The 15,080-nt window shown below is 31.9% G+C and overlaps 1 non-coding gene across 1 annotated transcript; it reads right to left on the bottom strand.

Annotated features, from left to right (window-relative positions):
* Positions 1-14,245: 14,245 nt before the first annotated feature.
* Positions 14,246-14,352, bottom strand: LOC121219652 (small nucleolar RNA R71). The gene has a single exon (XR_005916542.1). It is a non-coding gene; the product is annotated as a small nucleolar RNA R71 (small nucleolar RNA).
* Between the last annotated feature and the right edge of the window lie 728 nt (positions 14,353-15,080).

Here is a 15,080-nt window from a genome sequence, read left to right as displayed (position 1 = left end):
CTCGTTTTTCTTCTTCTTCTTTTATAGTGTATGGCAATACTAGTAATACTCGAAATTCATCCTCTTGAGGTCGAGATGCTAGTAATTAGTTCTATTTTTGAACTTCACCACTTGCTTGCTCGACCTGATGAGATCACATAAGTTATTTCACCAATCAAAATCGATGTTTTTATAACCGGATTGGTTGAATTGGGAATCGATTGGGTTACTAGCATAGAGATAGGGATTGAACTGGTTGACTTGTAAACTAATATAAAATTCTATCCAATTTTCTCTTTTTCATTTTTTATTTTTATTAATTTTTAATAAATTATTTGAGAGAACTGATCAAATTGAGAACTGATGGACTGACTAGTTCAACTATCAGTCCAATTCTAAAGAAAGAATATATATATATGATATTTCTTATGTTTTTCCGCCCCATGTCAATTTTTAATTGGCTTTTTAAAAAATAGACTTAATGACTTAATTAACGATTGAACTAACAAAGGTACCAACTTGGGAAAAATAAGTAGTTTAGGTACCACTTGTAACAAAAAAAATGTTTAGGCACCAAAATGGAAAAAAATGCATAGTTTAGGTACCAATTTATGGGTTAAGTTTTTTTTTTAAAATAGACTTAATGGTTTGACTAACCAAAGTACCAACTTGGGGAAAAGGTAGTTTAGGCATCACTTGTGACAAAAAAAAATTTTAAGTACCAATTTGTGAGTTAAGGCTTTTTAATTTTATTTGATTTTATCGGATGAGCGAAAATATTTTATATTATAAAATTTATTTACAAAATCATTTCATCAAATGATTATTGATTGAGTAATAAGAGATTTCTATATGAATTTGTTAGACTTGTGCTTGATTCTCAAATAAATTTTTTTAGTTGTTTTATTTAAAAACTATATAAAATATGAAAAGATAAAAATATTTTTATAATAATATTAATTACCATTTAAAATAAAGATTTTATAAATATATTTAATTTAATTTTTATAAAAAAATTAACATAAAATAAAATGTTTTGTACAATTTTATATTGGGACGGGGTGAAATGGAAGAAATCATTTTGAAGTCGGGCGTAAACATATTAAATAAGGTTCAAGGAGATTATTTGCTATCTAATATTATTTTTACATGTCATTGTTGATTAAAAAATTAAAAAAATTGCTTTGTCCTCCCTTCAACCATTCTACGACAAGAACCATCTAGATTTTATAAATATATTTAAAATATTATTAGGAGAAATCATTTTTTTTTCTTTATTTTCTTCTATAGATTAGATTTTAAATTTTGAGTATTTTTAGTTTTTTTCCTTTGCTTCATTCATGTCAGATTTGTGGATTAAGAATTTGGTTCTTGAAAAACTCATTCTGATGAATTTGTTCTTTCACTTATTCCATAGACTTTCTCTCATGAATTAGATTATATCCAACCCTTGTTCTAATACATTAAACCCTTGTTGTTGACTTTTGAAAATCTATTAATTCTTATTAAATATTTTCCTGGATTTAAAGAATGAAGCAAAAGATGTTGACAATGTCCACACCACGTTAAGTGTTTTGTTTGGTATGTTATTGTTGGTTCCTTTTTTTTAGGAAGTCAATTAGTCAAAAATAGTTCGTTCAATCTTTTGTAGGATTATTCTGTTTTTCAATGGTCAGTTAGTGGGTTTTATGTCCACATTTTCCCTTTTATGTAGGCCTGTATAAAGGCTCAGGTGCTGAAGTTATTTTTTTGAATGAATTCCTCAAGTTTATCTCCATCTTCTTTGTATTAAGAATTCTCTTCTAGCTAATAGTGGTATAAGAGCCAAGTTGAGAGGGCATCTTGTGCAGTCTGTTTCAGATACAATGTCACAACATCAGGATGATTCTGATAGATTCGTCTAGCCATCTATTCCTCGCTTTGATTGTCATTAATGATCATTGGAGCATGCTAATAGAAAATTTCTTGAGGTCAAAAGAATATTGGCCAATCGTTGAGGGTGGAATTCAGGAGCCAGAAGTTGGAACCCATTTGTCGGATGCACAAAAGGCGGAGATGGAAACACAAAAGCTGAAAGACTTAAAGGCCAAGAACTATTTATTCCAAGCAATTGATCGTTCATCCTTGAGACAATTCTTTACAAGGATACAACAAAGCATATTTGGGATTCCATGAAGAAGAAGTATCAAGGCAATGCAAGGGAAAAGCGTGCACTGCTTCAGACTCTACAAGGTGGTTTTGAGACCTTACATATGAAGCCAAAAGAGATCGTTTTAGATTATTTCTCCAGGACAATGGTAATCATAAGTAGGATGTGGACTCATAAGGACAAGCTTGAAGATGTTGCTGTTATTGAGAATATTTTGTGATCCTTGTTGCCGAAATATAATTTTGTTTTATGCTCAATTGAAGAAGCAAGAGGCTTGGATACAGTTTCCCTTGATGAGCTGGAGAACTTGTTGATAATTCATGATCAAAATTTGCCCTGCAAGAGGAGAACCAAGCTTTGCGGGCAATACTGACTCCAAAAGATTTTGGGTATGGTAACAGCAAGTGGAAAGGAAGAAACTCAAATGGGGTTGAAGAGAAAAATGTGGGAAAGAATGGTTGGGATCATCACGTATTTGATGGGAAGCCGAAAGCTATAGACAAATCCCGGATTGAATGCTTTCAATGCCACAGGTATGTTCATTATCGTAGTGAATGTTATACCAATATGAACAGAGGTCGTAGTAGAGGCCGTGGCAGAGAAAGGATAAATTTTTTAGAAGCAACTGTGGAAAAGGAGGAAGTTACTCCTTTGATGGTGTATGACACGAAGAAGGAAACTCGAAAAAATGTATGGTATCTTGATACGGGCTATAACAATCATATATGTGGAAACTGATCAACATTCTCTGATCTAGATAAGACATTCTGAAGAACAGTAAAGTTAGGTGACAACTCTCTTGTTTCTGTCCAGGGACGAGGGAAGGTTAAGATCCAAGCAAAGTTCACATCTGTCCAAAGTATTTTGGATGTTTTCTATGTTTTAGATCTAAGTCAAATTTACTTAGTGTAGGTCAATTCCAAGAGAAGGGTTATGAGGTGATTATCAAGGATGGAGTGTGCAAGTTCCAAGACTGCAATCTTGGGTTGGTCGCTAAATTTGCCATGACAACTAATAAGCTCTTTCCACTGCATATTTAGCATATTGAACATTGTCACTCTTGTTTTTCAACACAAAAGACTAGTTCGACATGGCTTTAGCATTACAGGTATGGGCACCTGAGTTTTGGAAGACTTCAAACATTACAACAAAAGAATATGGTTGCTAGTCTCCCTACATTTGATAATCTTTCATAAGTATATAAAGATTGTGTTGAGATGCCCCGAGATAATTTTCCAAAAGGAAAAGCTTGGAAAGCCTCGCAATAGCTTGAATTGGTTCACTCTGACATTTGTGGACCACTAAATCCAACTTCAAATGGAGGTAAATGTTATTTTACAACGTTCAAAAATGAATTTAGACGAAAGAGTTGGTTTTATTGTTTGCACAAAAAATCTGAAGCCTTTGCAGCTTTTAAGAGCTTTAAGGCGCTGGATGAAAAAAAGGATAGGACATCAATTAAAGCTCTTCGTAGTGATTGGGGAGGAGAGTATCTTTCTTAAGAATTTATAAGATTTTGTGAATCTAATGGGATATAAAGGCACCTTACTGCAACATATTCTCCTAAAAAAATAGGGTGAGGGAGAGGAAGAATCGAACAATCTTAAATGTTGTTCGAAGTCTCTTACAAAGAAGCAATGTTTCAAAAAAAATTGGCCGGAGGAAGTGAGCTAGAGTGTTCATGTTTTGAATAGAAGTCTTACACATGTTGTTAGACATATGACACTGGAAGAAACTTGGTGTTGTCAACAACCGGATGTGCGTCACTTTAAGGTATTCAAGTGTGTTGCTTATTCTCATGTGTCAGACCAGAAGAGGAAAAAGCTCGATGACAAGGTTGAGAAGTGTGTTTTTCTTGGTATTAGCAATGAGTCAAAAGCTTACAAGCTATATAATCTTGTTGCCAAGAAGATTGTTATCAGCCGGGACGTAGTTTTTAACGAGAAAACATTTTGGTCGTGGGAAGAAAAAAGGAACAACCAGTAGATGAAGCAAATTCTATCAGAGTTTAGTGATGAGATCGAGGAAACAGCATGGGAACAACCTACAACTGAAGTAGATCAGCAGAATGGGTACAGTAAAAAAATCAAAAGAATACCGATATGGATGGAAGATTATGTGGTCAGTGGGGATCAATTTGAAGATGAAGATCCTCAGCCATATTTTGCTTTATTTGTGGACTGTGATCTTGTAAGTTTCAAAAATGCTAGCGAAGATTTGAAGTGGCAAAAAGCAATGGATGACGAGATTGTTGCAATTGAGAAGAACAACACTTGGGAGTTAACTGATCTTCCAAGAGGCCACAAGCCAATCGGAGTTAAATGGGTTTTTACAAGACCAAATTCAAGGAGAATGGCAAGGTTGACAAGTATAAAGCACGTTTGGTAGCTAAAGGCTACAAGCAGCAATTCGGTGTTGACTACAAAGAAGCTCTTACTCTCGTGGCTCGATTTGAGACAATCAGATCAGTGGTGGCATTAGCACCACAAAACTCATGGCTGATTTTATAACTCGACGTGGAGTCAGCTTTCCTACACGGAGAGTTAGAAGAGCAGGTATTCATCGATCAACCCCTGGTTAGGTGAAATGTGGAAGTGAGCATAAAGTATATATATTAAAAATAGAACTATATGGGCTGAAACAAGTTCCTAGAGCCTGGTATAGTTGAATAGATGCTTATTTCAATTTGGCGGGTTTTAAGAAATGTTCGTATCAATATACTTTTTACTGCAAAGTTGAAGATGAGAAGATGGTTATTATGTGCTTATACGTGGACCATCTAATTTATATCGAGAATGATCAGACAATGCTTGATAAATTTAAGCAATCAATGATGAAGGAGTTTGATATATCTAATCTTGGGTTAATGCGTTATTTCTCGATATTGAAGTATATCAATCAAATTGTGGAATTTTATTTCACAAAAGAAGTATGTTGGGGAAATTTTGGCTAGGGTCGGGATGAAGAATTACAATTCTGTGGCCACACCTACTAAGCTGGGTTTGAAATTGGAGAAAAATCCTATAGGAAAGAAGATTGACAGCACTCTGTACAAACAGCTCGTAGGAAGCTTGATGTATTTAACCACCTGACCTAATATTATGTGCTCTGCCAGTCTTATCAGTAGATTCATGGAGCACCCAAAAGAGATGCATTTTCTTGCTGCTAAAAGGATCCTCAAGTACTTGCAAGGGACATCGAGTTATAGGATTTTATACAATAAAGGAGTAGAGTCTTATTTTATCGGTTTCACTGATAGTGACTTTTTCGAGGATAAAAATGATCGGAGGAGAACTTCGGGGTATGTGTTTATGATGGGGTCAGGAGCTGTTTCTTGGTCATCTAAGAAACAACCAATTATTACTCTGTCAACCATTGAAGTAGAGATTTTTGCAGCCACCACATGTGCTTGTTAAGCAATTTGGCTAAGGAACGTTTTTGTAGATGTTTATTTTCCACAGAAAGGACCTACTCCAATTTATTATGACAACAACTCAACTATAAAATTGTTAAAGGATCTTGTCTTGCACGAACGAATGAAACATATAAATGTGAAGTTTCATTTCTTCAGAGATCTCATGAAGAAGTGAATTATCGAAGCTGTTTACTGTAGAAGTGAGGATTAAGCTGCTGATATTTTCACCAAGCCCCTCAAGGTTGAGAGATCTATAAAGTTGAGAAAGTTGTTGGGTGTTTGCACATTGAGTGAGGGGTTGCACAATGAGTTGTTTAAGTTGAAAGTTTTAGATTTGTGCTTTCAGTTTAAGGGAAGGATTGTTGAGAATGTCTACACCACGTTAAATGTTTTGTTTGGCCTGTTATTGTTGGTTCCTATGTTGTAGAAAGTCAGTCAGTCAAAATAGTTTGTTTAATCTTTTGTGGAATTAATCTATATTTCAATGGTTAGTCGGTGGGTCTTATGTCCATGTTTTCCCTTGTATGTAAGCTTCTATAAAGGATCAAGTGCTGAAGTTATTTTTTGAATAAATTCCTCAAGTTTATCTCCATCTTCTTTATGTTAAGAATTCTCTTCTAGCTTCTATCAAAAGAACTCGCTTTCTTCATAGTTCTCCAAATGCAGAATGGTGAAAGGAGAAAACATAAATTTTTTTTTTATTTTTAAATACACAAATCTAGCATGAATAAAGCAATGAAAAAAAATAAAAAATTAAAATTTTAAAACTTAAAATCAAATCTGTAGATGAAAAATGAAAATAAGGATGAAATAAAAAAAAATTGGTTGAAGGAAGGAGAAAATAATTTTTTAATTTTTTAATCAGCAATGACATATAAAAATAATATTCATAAAGTATTGGATGAAACCTCATGATTTATGTGGTAGAAAGATTTTACCTAATAATTTCCTAGGATCAAGACGAATATATTTAGGTATTTATAAGTAAAAGTTGATAGATATTAGAATGGGGCAAAAATTACCTCTGCCCTTGAACAAAAATCCCATGCTCCTCACCAGTGTGCCTTTAACAAAATTATGCCAATTTTTTAAATTGTAATTCATTTTCCTTTTATAAAATAAATAAAATTTTCCTTTATTAAAAAGGTTGAAACTCATTTTTTAATTATATATTAAATGCAGAAGATTAAAACTCATGCCACATTTTTTTTCAGTTGTAACTTTTTTTATATAAAATATTGTTTTTTTATATATCTTAGTTTAAATTGTGACTATTTTTAACTGGTATATTAACAATTATTTTTTTAATATATAGAATAGAAGAAATGAATATAGTAAAAGATTAAATATTGAATTTAATCAATAAATAAATGAGATTGGTTGAGATTTTCTTTCAGTGGAAATACTAAATAATCTAGGGGCCATGTTTCGCTAGAGTTTAAATGAAAATTTAAAAAAATATAAGAAAAATGAAAAATTGGACCTACCAACGAAAATCATTCCAGAAGCACAGACGAGAAAGAAAATAATTGCACCAACAATGGTAGCAATGGTAAAGTGTTAAAGACTAAAGAAACTATAAAACTAAAGAAAGAAATGATGAGAAAAACTACAAACCCTTATCCCTATTTATAAGTTAAAACAAAACCAGTCAACTTCTTCGAAACTTAATAAGTTATCATGTACTCACACGCGCACTATTTCCTATATACAAGATGTAATGACCTGATTTTCAGTGATATAAAAAATGCAGTTTTGGAACCCCATTTCTATAATTGAGTCCAAGATTGGTCTAGTAATTTTGTTGAATTGATAGTTAATTAAGGCTTAGGGACTAAATTGTAAAGTTTAACTATTATAAAGTTGTAATTGACCAAAAGCTTGAGGATCTAAAGAGCAATTAGCCAAAAGTCCAAAATGGTTATTAAACCATTTGTAATTGAATCTTAGTGGATGATTATGTGAGAAACCATTAGCATTAATTAACATTAGGATTAGTGGAATTAAACTTGATTAAGTTTAATTAAACCAAATTAATTAAATTTTAATCAAGAATGTAAGTTAAATAAGTGGAGAGAATAGTGTCATCTTCTCCATTTCATGTGTGTGTCGTCCAAAGTGAAAGAAAAATAAAAGAGAAGCTTCCAAACCATTGAAACATTAGGCCATTAATTGGAAGGTAAATTTAAATCATTTTCTTATAATTTTTATAGATTTGAAGTCATGAAAGCTTGATTTAGCTAGCCCATATACCAATTTGTAAAACTGTTAAAATTTTAGAAAGTTACCATTGTTGATTTCTTGAAGAATTAAGCTTGTAATTGATAGATTTTAAGCTTAGAATATGAAAGGACTAGATTGTAAAGTTAATTTAGCTTATTATTGACTTTGTGGCATTAGGGACCAAATTAAATAAATGTAAAACTTGTCATGAAAATATGTTAGAGATATAAATTAAGGTCCCTAATGAGAATATATGAAATTGGATTTTAATCTGAAGCTAGGAATAGAAAGTTATGTTTATCTCGAGTTTAAAGACTAAATTGAATAAAATGAAAATTTTGAGGGAAATCGAAAAGTAATTTTTTCTAGGGTCATGCATATCGTAGCATAGTATGAAAAATGTTTGTTATTGATTGGTATTATAAAATAATTGTTTAGATCAAGAAATGGATCGAAGTGGAGTTAATCGAAGAAAAGCTAAAATCGTTGATTAGTCCTTAAAGAATCAACTTGTTTTCATGTTTCTAATAGGTAAGTTCATATGGAACTTAATAGCTTATTTTATGCTGTGTGTGATTTTGTGTTTCATTTTTTGTGTGCGTGTGTAATAGTACAGGGTACAAATGTGAAAGTTGATTGATTACAGGATATGTAAACGAATTATGTGATCATGTACAGGGATTGGTAATGACATATATATGGAAATGATTCCCATGTGAACTTAGTAAAAGGTTAGGATATGTTTGGCATTCCAATAGAGTTATACACGAGCTTGATTAGGGACATTACATGTTTTAACGATGTCTAGCATTTGTTGTAGATTCTTGAAGTATATGTAATTTAGGTTTAACCCGAACAGGTAACCTAATATAAGTCAGCTTGTTTGAGCAACCTTGATACGTTTCAGCTTGTTTGAGGAACCCTGATATAATGTCAGCTTGTGTGAGCAACTTACTCACTAGAGTATCCGAGTCCATTTTACTATAATTCCATAAGACGATATTCAATTTAATTGAAATGGAAAACTTGAAAGTGAATTATATTGGAAAAAAACTGATTCGAAAACGGTTTTCTTGCACAACAAAAAATTTAAAATTTGGAAACCAAGCCGATTTATGATATTTATACCAATAAACCTTTTACCAAAATTGCACATGTGTTTTTGGCTAGACGGATTCTTGTCGTTCCTAACTTTCAATCGAACGACCTTCTTTGCTATTCTCATACCACGATTGCTTCAAATGTGGGCTCGAACAAATTCGAGTCAAACACAAAACCAAAAATTGTTTACTTTACTTTAAATAAGAAAGTAAATCCTCTCTTTAATAGAAACCGATATAATTGTTATTCCAAAAAATAGAATTTATACTTAAAAAATAAATTCTCACTATTTTTGGGAAGAATAACAATATCTCAATGTTGTGTGTGCTTAGCCTTATCGATGCCATCTAATTATTGAGAGAAGAAGTGAAATCCTTGTTGAATTAGTGAAAGTCTATTTCAATAAAAAAAAATCCTAGTCCAATAGGATAGAAAGGGGCGGCAACCCTAGTTAAATATATTAGGGTTTGTCATCCCATGTAATAGCATGAGAGTCTTTTGGGCCTCTCCCGTATTGGGTCCAATTATAATTACTTCTTAGACTTTTAACCCAATATTTTATAATTCAACCCAACTCAATACATGTTTTTCTATTCTCCAAAATAATCATTATAAATTAATTTTAATTAATTAATTAATTTTCCAATTAAATACTTTTCTCAACCCAATTCTAATTGTATTAAAATAATAACACTTTTACCTTAATAAAATCTATGATAAAATATATTTAATATTTCTACATTTAACGATTTCAATATAACCAATTAATTTAATTCCATTTTCAAACTTCGATTAATTAATTAATTAATTAATTAATCAATAATTTGAAATATCATAAATTAATTTTTCAGGTCATTTCTATTTTCCGAGGAAACCACATTCATTTCCAAATGTTTCCCATTTCTCAAACTTTATCACTTCTATCCATTTCTATTCATTTAATTGAACATGCAATTCATTTTTGGAATCAATGAGCTAGAGGAGGGATCGATTGGACATATGTGATTAGGGCTTAAATGATTTATAATTTAAGTTCCAGCTTTTTGCCTATTAATTATAAATTCATTTAGTCATGAAGCCATAACACTATAGTATCGTGACTAAGCTCTCCCTAATGACATACCATTACAAAAGTAATTTGACTAGTCCTCGTCCAATAACTTTTTCATAAATGTGTTGCCCTCATAGGATATCCTTAATCTCTTTAGGATAAATCCGCTCTCTCAATATGATCTTATTTTATCTCATGGTAACTAGTACATCTTCCTTCTTGAAAAGTCAATTACTATCAAATAGTAATCAAGTCATTTATCACAAAGACAATGACCCATGACAATGTTTACTTTTCATCCATCACATAATGCCAATAAGGAGATATCATTTACCCATGTCTTAAGCTATGAATTTCACTATTGTGAATGATGCTACACATTGTAGAAGTCATATACCCAATGCTTCAAATTTCAGTTCCTTATCTATTTGAATTCAGACTTTTACTTATCAATGATTGGTTTAACATAAACATAAAAAAAAAGGAGTTAACATTCATTTTCTCCACTTTCATTCATTGATTCACTCATTATTATGACGAGATAAGCATGTTTCTATCTCACACTAAGCTGATAAATTAACAAAAAGTAAATCGGGAATTTTTGGAAAAGGTAACAAGAAGTTAATGAAAATTATGTGTGTGTTTGTTTTCTAAAAATTTGGTGCAGTGGACAAAGCAAATCCCTTCATCACATGTTTTGATAAAATAGATTGGATATATGTTGAATTCCTAAGGTAAATTTATTAATCAAATAAATGAATTTCGTCCCGCTCTGATAAGCCAATTATGAATGGCCTTGAAATAATTCATTGCATTGATATTTATCAAACCCAATATCAATAAAACCATTTTACCCTTTACACATTAAGTAATTAGAATTCTCATTCCTAAGAGCTACTAGCCACTATGAGTCTACTGCATATACTTATATATATAAATAGATCTTATCCATCTACTAATTCATTCAGTAATTGAATCGAACGACCCTTTTAACTCAGTGGTAGAGTAACACCATGTTAAGGTGAAAGTAATCAATTCAAATCCAATAAAGGGCTTTTGACATTTTTTTTCATAAAACTCCTGTGAAATGGTTGTATTCATATTGAAACGAAGAAGAATAGGGATGTTAAACCCTAAACTCAAAATCTCAAACTCCAAACCCTAAAATGAAAAAAAATTAAAAATAAGACAAACAGAAAAATTCAATAAAAAATTATATATTTGGTTGTATTTAACAAATGGTATTAGATACATAATTTAGTATTAGTTGTATTATCTCTTTTCTTAAGTGTATTTATTATTTTTTGTGAGTATGTCTGCGTATCTATATTTGGTTGCATTTAACAGATAGTAATAAATATTTAGCATGTTTTTCACCTAGACTTCTTAAACTTCAAAAAATTTCTATTTACACCCATTAAACTCTCAATCTATTGTGAGGTATTTTTGGAATCTTATCATCAATTTAAACCCAAATAAGCAAGTGATAATAAATAGAAAGTTTTGAGATATAATTGATATTTTTTTAGGCATAAAGGATCTAAACGAAAAAATTATAAAAATAAAAAGGGTCTAATTGATGTTAACCCAATAAAAATATCATGTTCAACCACACATGAAACCTAGCATCTCTTTTTGGAGTTCTGACACAAACCCTTCATTAAGCTTTCACACTTTCTAGTACCACGTCATGCCAAAACTAGCAGTTTGTAAGAGTAGCATCTTAAACCTCCAAAACTACTACATAATTTGAGTCTAACAAGTATACACCAATCATGCATAACAGAACAAATGAAAGACCATTCAAGCTATAAATAGAGTTTTCTTTATGCCAGATACATGGAAACACGAAAATATATAGATTTTTTCATGCCCTTTTTAACTCAAATTCATGCAGTTTCGGTGTAATTCTTGTCCAAAATATAATTTAATTATAAAATAATTAAATTGTTCTTAAATTATTAACATATTTAATTTTAATTAATTTTATAATAAAATTTCATAATTTTTTTATTTATTTTCAACAGATTTGCACAAAATGTGAAAATTAGCTCGGCAGACACTACTAGAAGCTCAAACTGGGAAGCGATGTCTGAAGCACCAAGGCGAATTAATTTTTCAGCCTAAGACGTTCCAAATCATGAATATTAATACATAATATAATTACTCTTAATTATAACCAATTTATTTTTGGTTAAAAATTATTACTAGTTATATTATGATAGGAGGCCTAGTTGTGCTAAACCAAAAGACTAATCCAATCAAGCAAATGGGCTGCCCAAAACCATCCAACAAGCTGATCCAGTCAGCTCAAATTAGCTGATTATTTGACTTGCAAATCATCCCTTGAAGTCTCCTTGAAATCGCATTCAAACCCTCCACTTGTCATGCTTTTGTAGATTTGCCCTTAGCTAAATTTAGCAAGTAGAAATCTTCAACTTGTGCATGTATAGTGGCCAGCCATGGGGGAAGTTAATGGCTGCTAATATTTTTCTATTTTTACCAGTCACTCCCACCTACCCCCTTCATCTATTCATTTCAACACACCTTTCATTTTACGCATCTCTCTCTCTTTCACTCACTTTCTCTCTTCCAAACCTCCCTTTGTTTCCCACTTTTCCCCTTCTATTTCCATTGACAATTTCCTCTTGAAAGAGCCCTTCAACCACCTTGGGTGGCAAAATTCAAGTGCTTACAGAAGTCTTGGTTCAAAAAAAATGAGCGGGGAAGGAGGAGTAGAGCAAACTAGTCAAGCTTCAAAGAAACACCGGATTTGATTCTAGTTTCCTATCTTTAACTTTTATTGTTGTTGTTATGAACATGTCTATGAATATTTGTTATTTTTTTATTCTAAGTTTAATTAACATGGCTTAAATTTAATTTGTGTTAGGTTGATTTCATTTCGTCTACTTAAGTTATTAAAATTATGTTTGTGTTATTATGGGTCTTGGTAAATTGTTTGATTAAGTAAAACCATGATTATATTATACTTGCATTATAATTATAAGGTAACTAATGAATTAATTATTAATCGTGTTGAAATTGTAATTAATTGAGACAATACTTAATCATACATGTTTAATCTTCTAAGGTAGCTGAGGGTTAAATTAGCGACGGTATTAAACGGTACATTAGCCTTGCATAACTTGCAAGATTATTGTGATTAAATTGTTTCAATGCAGAAATATATTGTTACCTTACTTAATCTTTTACTTGCTTATTTAAATTGATTAATTGTTTGAATTGGCATAGTGACATGTCCAAGAGATTAGTTAATGTAGTAAGTCTATATGTGCTATAGTTAACAAATTACCAAGTTGTCGTGAATTTATTCGTAACAACATTAAATTTTTTTTGGTAATATTCAGTTAAGAAATGTAATTAATCTAACGCAATTATGTCATCTTGATTAAAACCATCTTTTGAAATCGTGTATTGGAAGTTTTATTTTTTTTTATTTTATTTTACTTAGTTAAATTTTAGTTTCTAACCACTTCCTCAAAATCAAAATATTTTTAATCACCAAAGTGTTTGAATTTCATTTCATAAATATTTTTCTTTCACAGTCCTTGTAGGTACGATAACTCGACATTTACTTGTCACTTTATTACTTGTTGCGATTGTGTACACTTGCACATTTCCATCGTTCTAAGTTTTTGGTGTCATTGTCGATGACTAATTTAAAAAGTCATTATTTATGAAATTGTTAATTTCGCATTTTGGTTTATTTTTTTGTTCTATTTTAACTTAGTCAATTTTTCTATGTTGGTTTCACGTGTTTATGAGTATTGATCAAATTGTCGATTTACTCCTTGTAGATCCTGAGATTGAAAGAAATTTTCGACAACGAAGAAGACAAGTGAACTAAAGAAGGACCGAAGAAATGAATTTCGAAAACCAAAATCAAGAAAATGATGCAAACCTTGCTCAAAATCCTATCCTTATTATTGATGATAGGGATAGAGCTCTAAGACAGTATGTCGTACTAGTATTTCATGATCTTAATCCAGGTATTAGGAGACTCAAAATCGAGGCACAACAATTCGAGCTGAAGCCAATCATGTTCCAGATGCTTCAGATAGAGAGACAATTCAGTGGAATGCCTACCGAAGATCCTCACCTTCACTTAAGATTGCTTATGGAAGTGAATGATTCTTTCAAATTAGCTGAAGTACCTGAAGATGCACTACGATTAAAGTTGTTCCCATATTTACTGAGGGACAGAGCTTGAGTCTGGTTGAACTCATTGCCACCAAATTCCATTACCACATGGCAAGAGTTAGCAGAAAGATTTCTTGTGAAGTACTTCCCACCTAGCAAAAATGCTAAGTTGAGGAACGAGATTACTACCTTCCAATAGATGGATAGCGAGTCCTTGTATGAGGCGTGAGAGAGGTCTAAAGAATTATTATGAAGATGCCCTCATCACGGAATCCTTCATTGCATCCAATTAGAGACATTCTATAACGGTCTGAATGCCTACACGAGGATGGTAGTGGATGCTTCTGCTAATGATGCTTTCATTTCTAAGTCTTATGACGAGGCTTATGAAATCATTAAGAGGATTGCTAGCAACAACTACCAATGGCCAACCAATTAAGTAGCGTCAGGAAGACGAGTAGCTAGAGTACATGAAGTGGATGTTGTCACTTCACTTGCATCTCAGGTATCCTCAATACTCAAAAACTTTACTACTAACGGGTTTAATAATTTTACAGCTCAGCCCCCAAATCAATTTGAAAATGTGGTCTGTGTTTATTATGAGGAAGGGTATTCGTTCGAAGAATGTCCATCAAACCTAAAATTTGTGTATTATATAGGTAACCAGAACCAAAATCGAGGAAGGCAAGGACTGCAATCCAATTTTTATAACCCATATTGGCGAAACCACCCTAATTTCTCTTGGAGTAACAAAGGGGTTGGACCCAGTAACACTTATGGCCAACCTAGACCGACCTAGCCACCTATTTTTACCTAACAAGTTTAGAAGCAACCTCAAGCTAAATCTTCCAATGGCTTAGAAAACTTGTTGAAGGCATACATAGCCAAAAATGATGCCTTAATCCAAAGTCAATAAGCCACATTGGAAACCTTGGAAAACCAAATGGGCTAGCTTACCATTGAACTCAGAAACGATCAACAAGATGCTTTGCCTAGTGATA

The sequence above is a fragment of the Gossypium hirsutum genome, chromosome D07, assembly GCF_007990345.1.
Source record: "Gossypium hirsutum isolate 1008001.06 chromosome D07, Gossypium_hirsutum_v2.1, whole genome shotgun sequence".
NCBI lineage: Eukaryota > Viridiplantae > Streptophyta > Magnoliopsida > Malvales > Malvaceae > Gossypium > Gossypium hirsutum.
The sequence above is the reverse complement of the archived record's forward strand: the minus strand, read 5'-3'. Positions and strand labels throughout refer to the sequence as shown.